The 13,102-nt window shown below is 33.0% G+C and overlaps 1 protein-coding gene across 10 annotated transcripts in view; it reads left to right on the forward strand.

Annotated features, from left to right (window-relative positions):
- The window catches only part of LOC129807293 (protein doublesex), a 228,148-nt gene that overhangs the window by 164,075 nt on the left and 50,971 nt on the right, over window positions 1–13,102 (forward strand). For 9 of the 10 annotated variants that reach the window (XR_008752257.1, XR_008752262.1, XR_008752263.1 and 6 more), the window contains one exon: window positions 11,614–11,936. The gene's annotated coding sequence lies outside the window, so the exon portion shown is untranslated. Of the gene's footprint in view, window positions 1–2,773; window positions 3,032–11,613; window positions 11,937–13,102 lie in introns of all 10 variants that reach the window. The other variant, XR_008752258.1, reaches the window with a different exon arrangement.

The following is a 13,102-nucleotide window of genomic DNA, read 5'->3' on the forward strand; positions in this document are numbered from 1 at the left end:
AGGGTTTTTTAGACTTTTAAGTATTAATGGTCGTTGGGTATACTTATGGGAGCGCTCCCCAATGTTAACAATTTTGTTTATATATTTACAATTTTTTAAAACATCACATTATTTGGTGAAGATTTACGTTAATACCTAAAATTACCCAAGAATTCTAATTAATATTCTTAGAATAGCTAAATTGTGTAAAATGATCTGTGTCTGTCTATAAATGTAAATTCACGCGCCAATAATGAATGTAACAATAATAAATTATTCATGCAATTTTGATCTATTCAAATTGCATAAAAACACAAAGTAATAAATTACCTGCGAAAGAGGCAGAGTGTCACTATACAGGAGTTATTAGTTGGAAAAACGTAATATTGTCAATCAATTATCACTTTGTCCTTTACGAACCTGACTAAAATATTTTGTGATTTTCATGGGGAATGGCAAAATGAACTGTACAACAAAGAGGTGTAATTGAATTTTTATTGTAACTAAATTATCATTTGCAAATGATGTACTTTTCAATAAATTCCAGTACCATGAGCTAATTTGGATGAATTATGGCAAAAATTGTCACAATGCTGTTCATTGTTTTATTAAATTTTTGAAGATGCAAACAAGTTGAAATTTTTACCACTAATTGCATTGTTGATACAATTAGTTCACATTAGCTACTGATTGGCTTACATTTTGTTTTTTTTTTAAATGTTGTTCAACAGAAGTGTAATGGAATTTATGATTATTTCCACAATTTTTATACCTTTATTCGTATTGATGTGTATGCACTAGTGACGAGGTTAAGGTTCAGGAATTAAAAGAGAACGAGTTTGTTGATATCAGCCTTTATTTTATGAATTTGGGTTATATCAGTAATTAACTATTCATTGGAGTTTAAAATTTGATTTGATTTCTCTAATCATTTTTGTAAATTTTTCTTTAATGCCGTGTAGTTCTGTTTTTTTTCACAAAAATCACATTAATCTGTTGATCCTTGATTAATATTTGATCTACTGGTACCTTAAAAGATCCTTGATCGGTACTTTAAAAAGCACACCAGTCTGTCGATTATTTCAAAGATCGTACCGATCCTTGTGACGATCATGACGATCTGAGTATTATTGGAAAGATCGCACCGATCTATTGATCCTTTCAAAACTGAAACCGCCTTATGATCCTTATACAATTGCAAATCCAGTCACGTGATGCTTGTTATGTTTGTAAAGAACTGTCAACCTGCACAAAAAATGTTCTTACCTGTCGACTTACTTACTTACTTACTTATCCGCCGTTATGTCCCCTTATCGGGGGTCGGTCCTTATACTTCGAAGGTGCCAAGTGGCACGCTCCTGCATCTCAGCAATCATATAGTTGGCGGGGTTCATACGTCTGGTGAATTTCCGCAAATGGTTACTATGTATTCCGTTTTTGTCCTCCTAATTCGGAAGCCATTGCTCTCCAAAGCACCCCTCAAACGCTCGAGTTTTCGTTCCAAGGCAAACATGTGGCAAGTTATTTTTTTTTATATGGAGCTATTTGAAGCCAATTCTTATTGATCTCGGACTCAGCTCGCAGTGTTCCGAGGAAAAAATTTATTTAAACAAAAAATTAGTATATTTATCCCTCCACACGGAAAGGTATCTTATAATACGGAAAAGCTTCTCACTTTTTAAATATTTAGCATAACGGTAGCGAGCGCAAAAAAAATCCCATATAAATTTAAATCGAAGTATGAGAAAGTGGCTTCAATTTTCAGGCAACTTGCCATGGGCGTGTTCCAAGGTGATCCTATCCTCTCCGTCCAATACCACATCATCAGCATACAAGAGGCAACACGGTGCAGGTTCTTGTATGTGGGAAGTTAAATAGTCCATCACATTATTAAAAAGTATTGGACTCAATGCTGAACCCTGTTCTTACTTGTCGACCCTTGGGAGAATAGTATCAAAATCGCGATCCTTCCGATTTGAATTTACTATTCATTTTTTAGGCTTTTTGTATTTGGTACATAATTCAGTTTAGAAACTTTTGTTCAGATTCGGGTATGAAAAATATGTCCCATTATACGCTGCAATAATTTTCACAGGGCGGGACTCGATCTCACAACTGTAACAATCGAGTCAGGGGTCACACTGGCCAAGAGCCTAACGCTCTTACCAACCGTACCATGGAATCCCTCTTCCTAAATGAATCCGTTTTATCGATATTTTAAGGGTTGATCTTTTGGTCGATTCTTGAAAATAATGGTCCAATAAGCCGACATATCGATTCTTGCGAAAAATCGGTGTTGATTTTTCGCTTACGATTGTCTAGGACAGTCACCATTTGATTACACTGTAAGCACGGTAATATGAACTAAACCTGTACTTTTCGATTTTTGTTTTTTCTTCGTAGTCTTTATTCATCCATCCCTTTAGAGATTAATTACCTATTCAAATATTTAGCACTATGCCAACAAAACTTTTCTGGAGCCTTTGCATAAATCGATAAATAGGAACTTTTATTGTCACCTTCAATTTAAAATAATTACAAGGTATTGTAAACCACAATTAGTCGGAAATATTAATACTCAAAGAGTCAATATTTGGGAAGAGTTATTGAACCCACTGAAAGTTTAAGGCCAATTTAGCAGTTGAAGGTGAGAATATGAATCTGAAAAGCCACACAATTCAACAGTAAAATCTACTTATGCACCCCATGTGTTCTCATATAATCTCTGCATGTGCCTTCGATAGTTTTTCATGAAGGAAACTGAATTCATTTCGTCGAATCATCCTTTTTACAGCATCTTCATCGTGTCTTTGTGACATGGCAATGAATGAGGAACCAACCGAAAGCATCAACTGCAGAAGATTCTCTTTTTTTCTCAGCATCTTGTGCAAAAAAAAATTTTTTATGACTAATAACTCTTCAACGTCACAAAGACATGGAATATTGCTACAAACTCTCCTTAAGTTGCCACTCGCAGTCAAAATGCTCCTTCACAATGAGGCTATCATTCATTTTAACAGTATAACTGAAAGGCTCAACAATGGACTGAGAGGTAAAATAATAATAAAAAAAGTGATATGGATTTAAATTCAAAACTCATTCTTTCCATTTCAATGAGATTTTCACCTTCGAGATGACATTAAAAGTGCTCTATTAATTAATTACGATAGTAAAGAAAAAGTGTAATAGGAATAATATACATATGTATAATCAGTATAATACCGTCTGTAAGGAACATTTGCACGCCATACAAATCACTTTTATTGCCATCTTTTGTTATTATGATATCTAAGAAGAACAAAATAATTTACTACAATTATTATTTGAAGCAATAACGAGCAATAACTTGTGCTGCTTCAATATAAAATGCATTAAAAAATAACACAAGAGATAGAACAATGAATTCTACTATATATCATGAATTTTACATGAAATTAGCAAAAAAGAAACAATATAAAATGTTATGCATCAACTCATTGTATTTTGACATTAAAGTCGGAGTCAATTGAAAGTTACAAGGAAAAGTGTGAATTCTCCAATAAGGTTATATTCTGCAGCATAACGCATCCAAGTGATTGCCTTGCGGAGATGCTAAAATGCAATTAGTACAAAAAACAACCTCACCTAACTCCACTAAAATACAAATTAAACACTTTTGAATTGTCCACTTGGATTTTATGGAAATTGAAATTTTACTACCTAATGTTATTTGCCATATTTATTCTAAATATATTTTCCATTGGCAAATAAAATAATGCAATGTGCTAAGTTGAATGTTTATGCTTCTTCATCCCAAATAAATTTCAAATTTCCATCTCCATATTAGTACTTTAAAATTTTATTGGTAAGATATTAAATATACTTAACACCCTATTCATAAAATAGGCAAGATGGAGAGATAAAAATCGGGCGTTAAACGGTCTTCAGACCTAGGTTTTATTCTTATAGCTTAACTTTTTCCGTAAACACGCGAGATTCTTATACAAAAATTGGATAAGGACAAGGTCAAAAAACATGGATTTGTAGGGAATAACAGAAGTCAATGGTCTTGAGATAATTAAAGGGTGTCTACGATAAAATTGTTCCCAAAAGTAATGCTTTAAAAATGCAATCTACATAATGTTGAAAAAATGAAAAATATCTTTTGAAACTTTAATTTATTGTAGATTTATTAGATAAATCACTTTTTTTTATTCAAATATTTGATTGGCGAAATCTCAAATCCTCTACTTGAGTCCCCCCATCAAGGTCTGTAGAAGATCATCACCGCGGTTCTTGGTTGTTTCATTCCATTTTTTCTTGAAGTCCTCGATGATCTCGACGTGTTTAGCCTTCTTCTTCAGATCGCATTTGATAATAGCCTAATATGTTTTAACTGGACGGAGATTTGGAGTGTTTCGCGGATTCATAGCCTTGGGAACATAACGAACGTCGTTCTCCTCGTACCATTTTTTGGTTGCTTTTGAGTAATGGCACGACGCCAAATCTGGTCAGAAGATCGGGGGTATGTCATGGCATCTGTACAAAGACAACAGGCGTTTTTGGAGGCACTCCGTGATGTAAATTGACGAGTGCATGGTGCCCTGCATGAAGAACGCCTTGCTCTAACAGATCGTCGGTTGCGTCTACCTCTGTCGTATCTACATTTCTTTTGTGTCAGCATTTAACGCAAGAGGGGACGTCTGTATTGTAGCTTTCACCAAATGCAGATACAAAACAAATGCAGATACGACAGAGGTAGACGCCACCGACGAGATGTCGAAGGATTGTTCTTGTAGCGGATGATCACCTTTTTCTCCAAATAACGATCTCCAATACCCCAATTTTTTCCACATCCAGGTTTCTGGGCAGTGGTTTTAATGTCGAGGAATCGAAGAATCACCCTCCGGACGGTCTGGCGTGAGATATTTGTGAGTTGTCCAAGGTCCGCGTAATTGATTCCAGGATTATTTAGATACGTGGACACGATCAGTTCCCTTCTCTTTTCCATTATTATTTCGTATTTCAGTGAAAAATGAACAGAATTTGATGAGCGTTTTCACCAAAAAAAAGATAAAAACACGTGTTACAATGTTTACATACAATGAAAATGCGGAGCTAGTGACATCTGTCATAAAAATATCAAATCATTTGGAACAATCTTGTCGTGGACACGCTTTATTCAATTTATGAGATGGTTTTTCCTAATTGTGGCATTTTATAGTTTTTTATATGTGTTATTTAATTTAAGGTTCCAACAAATGTAAAAATAAAAAGATACTAAACAACAATTTAAAAAAATATTCGAAATTTCAAAATAATCTATATAGATTGAAATTCCCAAATTTCAAATTAATAAGAGAAAAACACGTGCACGTGCACTGAGAAAAAAAAGAGGGTGCGATTAACTTTTTTTCCTAATAACTTTAACACTTTTTTGGTGTAAAAATATATCAACATTTTTTAATGTTAATTTTGCACCTTTTTAAGGGTATAATTAACATAAAAAGGGGTAACTTTAACCCCTAATACACCCAAAAAGCATAATATTTACACCGATTTCGGATCAATACTGCAGGGTAAAATTAACTTTTCCGGAATGTTATTTTAACTTTTTCGGATTTCTCTCAGTGTATCTCTTGAGGTTAAAAATGACAAAAATACTTAGTTAAGCCTGTGAAATATTTAGTTTTTGTTTTTGAGTTCTCTTCTCTAAATCGTATTTCAAATGTTTATAAGTTCTTTTTATAAACCTAAATGTTTAATATGATGCCTTTGTTTTAGTACTTAAAATTCTGATATATAATCACATGTATATAAGTTAGAACACGCCCATTTTAGAAAATATTTCAAATTCTCAGTAGATCATTAGATTTAAGTTTAAGTACTTATGGCGCTGGCACACCTTTTCAATTGAGTGAAATTCAATCGATTGAAATTATACTTCTTACTCTTTGAAACTGAAATAAGATATATTTGTCTCTTTCTGTCAAACGAAAATTAGAATTTCAATTTAAATTTTCATATGACAGAAAGAGACAGCTACATCTAATTTCAGTTTGAAAGAGTAAGAGGTAAAATTTCAATCTATTGATTTTCACTCAATTGAAAAGCTGTGCCAGCGCCATAAGTACTTAAACTTAAACCTAATGCTTCTGGCACAACTTATAGATCAGCTGTATAATGAAGTCGAAATTCAAATTCCTTACTTTCTCACACGTTTTGCATATGTGCACGTTTTGCATCTCATTCTTTTACACTCTTCTTCTTCTTTTAAACGTCACAACAAATTCAATTTGGCTCAATTGAATTTGGATTGCGATAGAATGAGATAGACATATACAAGGCGCGTGAAAAAGAAAGAGATGTGAATTTTGATCTCATGACATATTCCTGATTTAAAAGGTGTACCGGAGCCAAAAAAGCTAACTCAGAATAGCTGATTTAGGTTACAAACGATAATTGTTGATCTAAGAAGCTATATCCATTTCAACTTAGTTAATGTAAAAAATCACTGCGATTATCCATAAGAGTTAAATAAATTTGACATTTAAAAGTTAAAAACCATTATCGGAAATACGAATCACTCTTTTAAAGACAAAAATAAAGAATTAAAGCTCAAAGAATAATTTCAGATATGAGAAGGATATCTATTAAATGTTAGTGAAGCAACGCGGCAAATATTCTTTGACATCCGTACAAATATAAGATGTTTGTACTTTTTTACATGTCGGTACTTTTTGTATACATCCCATTTTATGTGTAACTTACAATCTTTAATGGCAAATGTATATTTACCTTCATGTTCTTCTTTTCGTTTTTTTTTTAATTTTCTGTCTTCTGTCTCTATTAAGATAAACTTAATACTTATATTTGCTTAGAATAATTTGCAGAGGAGCAGAAGAAAATATTTTTTTTCTCAGAAAACCACAGAGCTTGAAGAAGAAACTTTTCCGCCATACTGTATTTATTACCATTATTAATTTGCAACTGTTCTGGAAAATTTTTGGCCAAGATTATTCTTGTGGTATGGAGAGTTTGGGTTTTCTTATGAAATTCCCCATGAAGATGCATCAAACATGCAGAGTAATTACAATAAAGTTTACTTAGCGAGTTTCAGGGTGAAAAGCGATTTATGTGCATTTGTGCATAGTGACTTTTATGGGCCATATACCACCCATCAGCCATATCTATTCTTAAGGTGTACACATGGAGATTACAATATCTCATTTTCCCTGCTCAATATAACCTGAATGTTGAACAAGAGAATGGTTGGGGAGAATGGGGAGCTGACGAGAGAGAAGAAATGGCTTGAAAACTAAAAGTTTGAAATGTATTTTCCTTATAGTCAATTTTACGATCAACCCTCTGGCCCAAAACCCCTCCAACTCTTTCACGTGAATTTTATGGGTAAACGTTTCCAGTTATACACACTTGCACCTGATGATCGATTTTTCCGCCTTTTTCAACGGCACCAACAAAGAAGGGATGTACATTTTGCATACAAAGAGGAAGTATATTGAATTTTTAATGGTTAATATCGACTAATAATCTGATACTTTAGTTACCCCTAAATTTTTCTGCAAATTTTGCATGAGCAACGTATTTCGCCGAAATGCATAACCAAAAAATAGTCCCGATTGCATTCCAACCTAGATTTTTTTTAGATTTGTGACTTATTCACACATAATTAAATATTTAATTTTATAAATGGAGGTAATGCTAGCTCAACGTTCCAGAGAAGATCGAAGTCTTTTTAAGACCGATTTTTAGAAATGCATTTTTCGTATACAGGGATGAAGATGCCAGTCTCATTCCCCGTGAAAACAACTCACTAAATGAAATTCCAACACATTTAATGCCAAAGAATTCTTGATGGTGACAAGGGGATTCAAACTCAGGACAGTTGGATTAGAGCGATTACTCTAGCCTAAGAGCCCTAAGTAAATATTTTATCTTATAAAATATTTTAGTTCCATCGAGGCTTCTGATTGACTAGAGCTTGAGCGAATTCAAAACTTCAGCCAATCATAGGGTTAAATTAAAATGAAACAAAAATATTTTTAAGAATTGAATAATCAAATACATATGGATTAAGTAATCGGTAGATTGCATGGTGAGATCTGTAGGCTGAAGACACCTAGGCTCTCTATATTTGAGCCCCTTATGTCTCCCTAACAAACCTTACTCCAATTCTTTTAATAACTGGCTGAACTGTAGAATCCTCTGAGGTGCGACTCTTTTGACATCCTTTAGGGTCGTCAATTCTTTCTTTAAAAAAAAAATAATAATTCTCTGGCTTGAGAAATTGCAACAGTAACAAAAAATGTGTCCTAAACTGAGAGAAATCCGAAAAATTTAAAATAACATTCCGGAAATGTTAATTTTACCCTGCAGTACTGATCCGAAATCGGTGTAAATATTACCCTTTTTAGGTGTATTGGGGGTTAAAGTTACCTTTTTTCGTGTTAATTTTACCATTAAAAAGGTGTAAAATTAACATTAAAAAATGTTGATATATTTTTACACCTAAAAAGTGTTAAAGTTATGAGGAAAAAAAGTTACTCGCACCCAAATTTTTTCTCAGTGTACTGTTATCAGACTCTCTCTACAACCTCTGCAAGTTGAGGTAACGTCTACATCCAAATTTACAAGAAGTGAATTTAGTCAGTGTCCTGTGTAATATTCTATAATACTCTCAAGTTCTCTCTATTAAGATTTATGAAGATTTTTTTGTTTTATTAGGGGTCCATCTAGAAGATGATTACCCCGTGACTGATATTGTGATTTACAATTTTTTGTACATTTTATGGTTCACTGAGAAAAAAAGAGGATGCGATTATCTTTTTTTCCTCGTAACTCTAACACTTTTTAGGTGTAAAAATATATCAACATTTTTTAATGTTAATTTTACACCTTTTTAAGGGTAAAATTAACATGAAAAAGGGTTAATTTAACCCCTAATACACCTAAAAAGGGTAATATTTACACCGATTTCGGATCAAAAATGCAGGGTAAAATTAACATTTCCGGAATGTTATTTTAACTTTTTCGGATTTCTCTCAGTGTTCATTTTCATTTCTTCAAATTTGATTAATTATGTTAATGTCTTTGAGAAATTTTAACAATTTTTGAATTTTTATTCTTTTTATTTTTATTTTAATCTAATTCATATATTGCGGACTTCGCAAAACTACAACCTTTAACTTTAAACTTGAAATAGTACATTTACCACTTTGGATTAAAGTTAAAGGCTGTAGTTTCGCGAAGTCCGTAATTTATGAATTAGAACGCAAGAATTACTTCCAATATATTACGTATGGATATACTAATAACTGTAATCGTTATATCAAATTTTGAATACAATACACTCTGATATTGCTTTGTCAAATTATTGGAGAGAGACTTCTAATCCACTTAGCATTTTACTGACAGCTTATCCTTATACTTTACTTGGGAATATAGTCGTTCGCAGATCAACAATAAATCAGTTATGGAAATATAGACCCGTGAAAGCACTACTACACTATGGGGAACTTCGAACGAAACTGATCAACATAGTAACAAAAAAAGTTAAATTTAAAAGCAGACATTTACGAAACACCTTCATACGTATTTGTTTGCTAAAGCGCTTCCATAGTGCAACTTTGAGTGTGTCAGACTTTCGGCGTTGTTCGTCTTTTATAAAATTATCCTAGTTAAAATTATTTTCCCTTTACACATACACTAACGGCCAAAACATTAAATACACCCTTTGTAAGCTTAAATACACGTGATTTGGACCGGGAAAACGCTGTAATATCCGGTTCTATTGACTGAAATAGTTTCATATATAAACCTAAGAACAGTTTTAAACAAGATTTGAGAAAATACATGAGCTACAAAATTTATAATTTGAGGATCAGTCAAAAATTAGCTTTTTGGAAAAAAATGCAAAAGTAGCCCCATATTCTAAAACTGATCTAATCTTTTGATAATCATTTAATATAAGCTAAATACTATTAGTAAATATTATTAAGAGTCAGAAAAACTGAAAATAATACCGAGGGAATATTTTTGATACGGATTGTGGTCGGTTTCCGATGTGATGTGTTCTGAAAGGGGTTTCTTCTTTGAATATTGAAATTTTCAGCCCAAATTCTACTTTTTCATACATTTTTTTATTATTTTTCAAATTACTATTTATTATTGTTGCAATTTCATTTCTTTTACTTCATTATTTTATTTAGAAAACATGAATAAAATCATCAAATTTAGTTTTCCTCGAAGTATCCTCCTTTAACTTTGATAAGCGCCTCACAAATTCGGGACATCCTGTTGATCAATTTCTACAAAATGTCTGAAGGAACTTTGCCCACACATCCTGAAGTGTTTCCACCAAGATTGGAACTGATGTCGCGCCTAATCTCGAACCTTGTGGTCGAGAAAATCCAAAAGAAGTGCAATGAGGCTATAATCGGGTGACTGGCGTGGCTAATGCATTCGGTTTATTGGGCGTGGGTTTTTTTTCCAAGAGGATAACGATCCCAAGCATTCCTCAAAGCTTTGTAGAGGTTTCCTTCTTGAGAAAGAGAAACGCAGGGTCCTAAAATACATGCATTAGCCACCCCAATCACCCAATTGTAGCCACATCGAAATTTTCTGGAATTTTCTAGACCAGATGGTTTGAGAGAAGGCGCGACATCAGTTCCAATCTTGGTGGAAACACTTCAGGATATGTTGGCAGAGTTCCTTCTGACATTTTGTAGAAATTGATCAACAGGATGTCCCGAATTTGTGAGGCGCTTATCAAAGCTAAAGGAAAATTCTTCGAGGAAAACTAAATTTGATGATTTTATTCATGTTTTTTAAATAAAATAATGAAGTAAAAGAAATGAAATTGCAACAAGAATAAATAGTAATTTGAAAAATAATAAAAAATATATGAAAAAGTAGAATTTGGGTTGAAAATTTCAATATTCAAAGAAGAAACCCCTTTCAGAACACATCACATCGGAAACCGACCACAATCCGTATCAAAAATATTCCCTCGGTATTATTTTCAGTTTTTCTGACTCTTAATAATATTTACTAATAGTATTTAGCTTATATTAAATGATTATCAAAAAATTAGATCAGTTTTAGAATGTGGGGCTACTTTTGCATTTTTTTCAAAAAAGCTAATTTTTGACTGATCCTCAAATTATAAATTTTGTAGCTCATGTATTTTCTCAAATCTTGTTTAAAACTGTTCTTAGGTTTATATATGAAACTAATTCAGTCAATAGAACTGGATATTACAGCGTTTTCCCGGTCCAAATCACGTGTATTTAAGCTTACGAAGGGTGTATTTAATGTTTTGGCCGTTAGTGTAAATAAAAGTACAAATTTATTCTTCCCGGATCTTTCAAACCTGAGGGATAATTTTTGAAACGCTCACTCGCACCCGTGAGCTCTTTAGTGTCCGAGAGAAATTGACTCACATACCTTGCAGATTCTTAAGTACGTGCGGCGAGTACTTTAGGTTATAAAGAAGTCGTTACAGAAGGATTTGAATCTGCGGGGTGTTCGAGTCAATTTCTATCGTCCACTAAAGAGCCCGCGAGTCATTGGTTAATCATGATTACCGGATATTACAATATTATTAGTTAAGTAATCAGGATGTTTATTTTGCAGCTGCGAGTATAATAAAATGTCGATATGGACATGGACTCCCAATCCCAGCACACCAGTACTACACATACCTATCTACGGCGGCAGCTACAAGTCCCTTCCTATATAACTTCTATAACGAGACAGTACTGTCGCCGCATTTGCACAGCAAGTACCTCAATTCGGAAAGTACTCCTGCGGTACGGAATATATCGGAATCTCCGTCAGCCTATTCATCTCTGCCACTTCCTGCCGCTCTACAAATTACTCGTCTGATACCAACGAGTAGCTTATCTGGTGCATCGACGTAGCGATGTATACTCTATGTGATTCAACTAATAGTGATTGTAAGTAATTTGGAAATTACTTTAAATATACTTAGACAGGATATTACATTAGCTTCAATAGTGTTACTCCTAAATTTATAGAAGAAATTACTCCTAAGTATGCTTTTAAACGAGTGTATTTTAAAAATGCACCCCACTGTGCTACGCACCAACGAGTCTTGGAAAATCTCCTCTTGAGGTTTGTGTCTAAATAAAATCTCCCAATTAGCTGTTATAATACTCCCATTTGTGTCTCGACTAAAATAGAAAGGGTTACCAAGTAAATATTAATGGTTGATGAAAAACAAATTAGAAAAGATATTGTATCAAAATCGTGTCACCGCAGTGTTTTATGACATGTTGTCAGAAATTTAAGGAAACATCGTCAGTTGCTTTACAATTCGAAAACGTTTTGCTGATGAAGTTGCTTTACAATAGCTAATGTTTAGCTTTCCTTTATATAATTCATGATAGCTAGACTTTATGAAAACCTTCATCTTACTTTAGTACTCCTTGTGTTCTCTTGATAGCAATATTTCGTTTTTTTTTTTTTGAAGATTTTACTCAACAGATCTTCTCCTCATGTGTGTTCCCAGCGAGCACCAAATGCTAAGCTTTTTCAAATCAGCTGAAAACATATATTTTTTCAGCTGAGCTCTGCTGACCTCGAAGTTACACTAGCGATCGCAGTGGCAATTAGTGAAAGTTATTCTTTTTCCCCAATCGAGTGAGAGACTTTAATGCACTTGGTTTTTGTCTTTGCTGAGTTGTGTAGAAGCTAAGGTTAACCTTTTCCATTATTACAATTTTATGATTCTTACAATAACCACATTTGACATTAAAAAATAATGCAAAAAATGTAAGATTCACAAAAATTTTAAAAAATCATATTTATAATATATTTTGAATAATATGTATTCTTATACCTTTTCCGACCAATAAATTTAATTTTTTTTGTCTAATTTTATCAAAATATATTGTGAATTCATTTATAAAAAAATACACTACACCTAAATTAAAATTACGTTGCCAAGAATTCTTGTCCGCTGTGATTTTAGAAAATTAATAACCCAAGAAATTCTTGGGAATTCTCAAGATATTTTGATATTTAATGAATTCTAAATTCGAGAAATATTGAAAAAACTTCGGAACCTCATGGAAATACCAAGAAGATCAAGAACATAGGG

Source organism: Phlebotomus papatasi, chromosome 3 (genome assembly GCF_024763615.1).
Source record: "Phlebotomus papatasi isolate M1 chromosome 3, Ppap_2.1, whole genome shotgun sequence".
In the NCBI taxonomy this organism is placed as follows: domain Eukaryota; kingdom Metazoa; phylum Arthropoda; class Insecta; order Diptera; family Psychodidae; genus Phlebotomus; species Phlebotomus papatasi.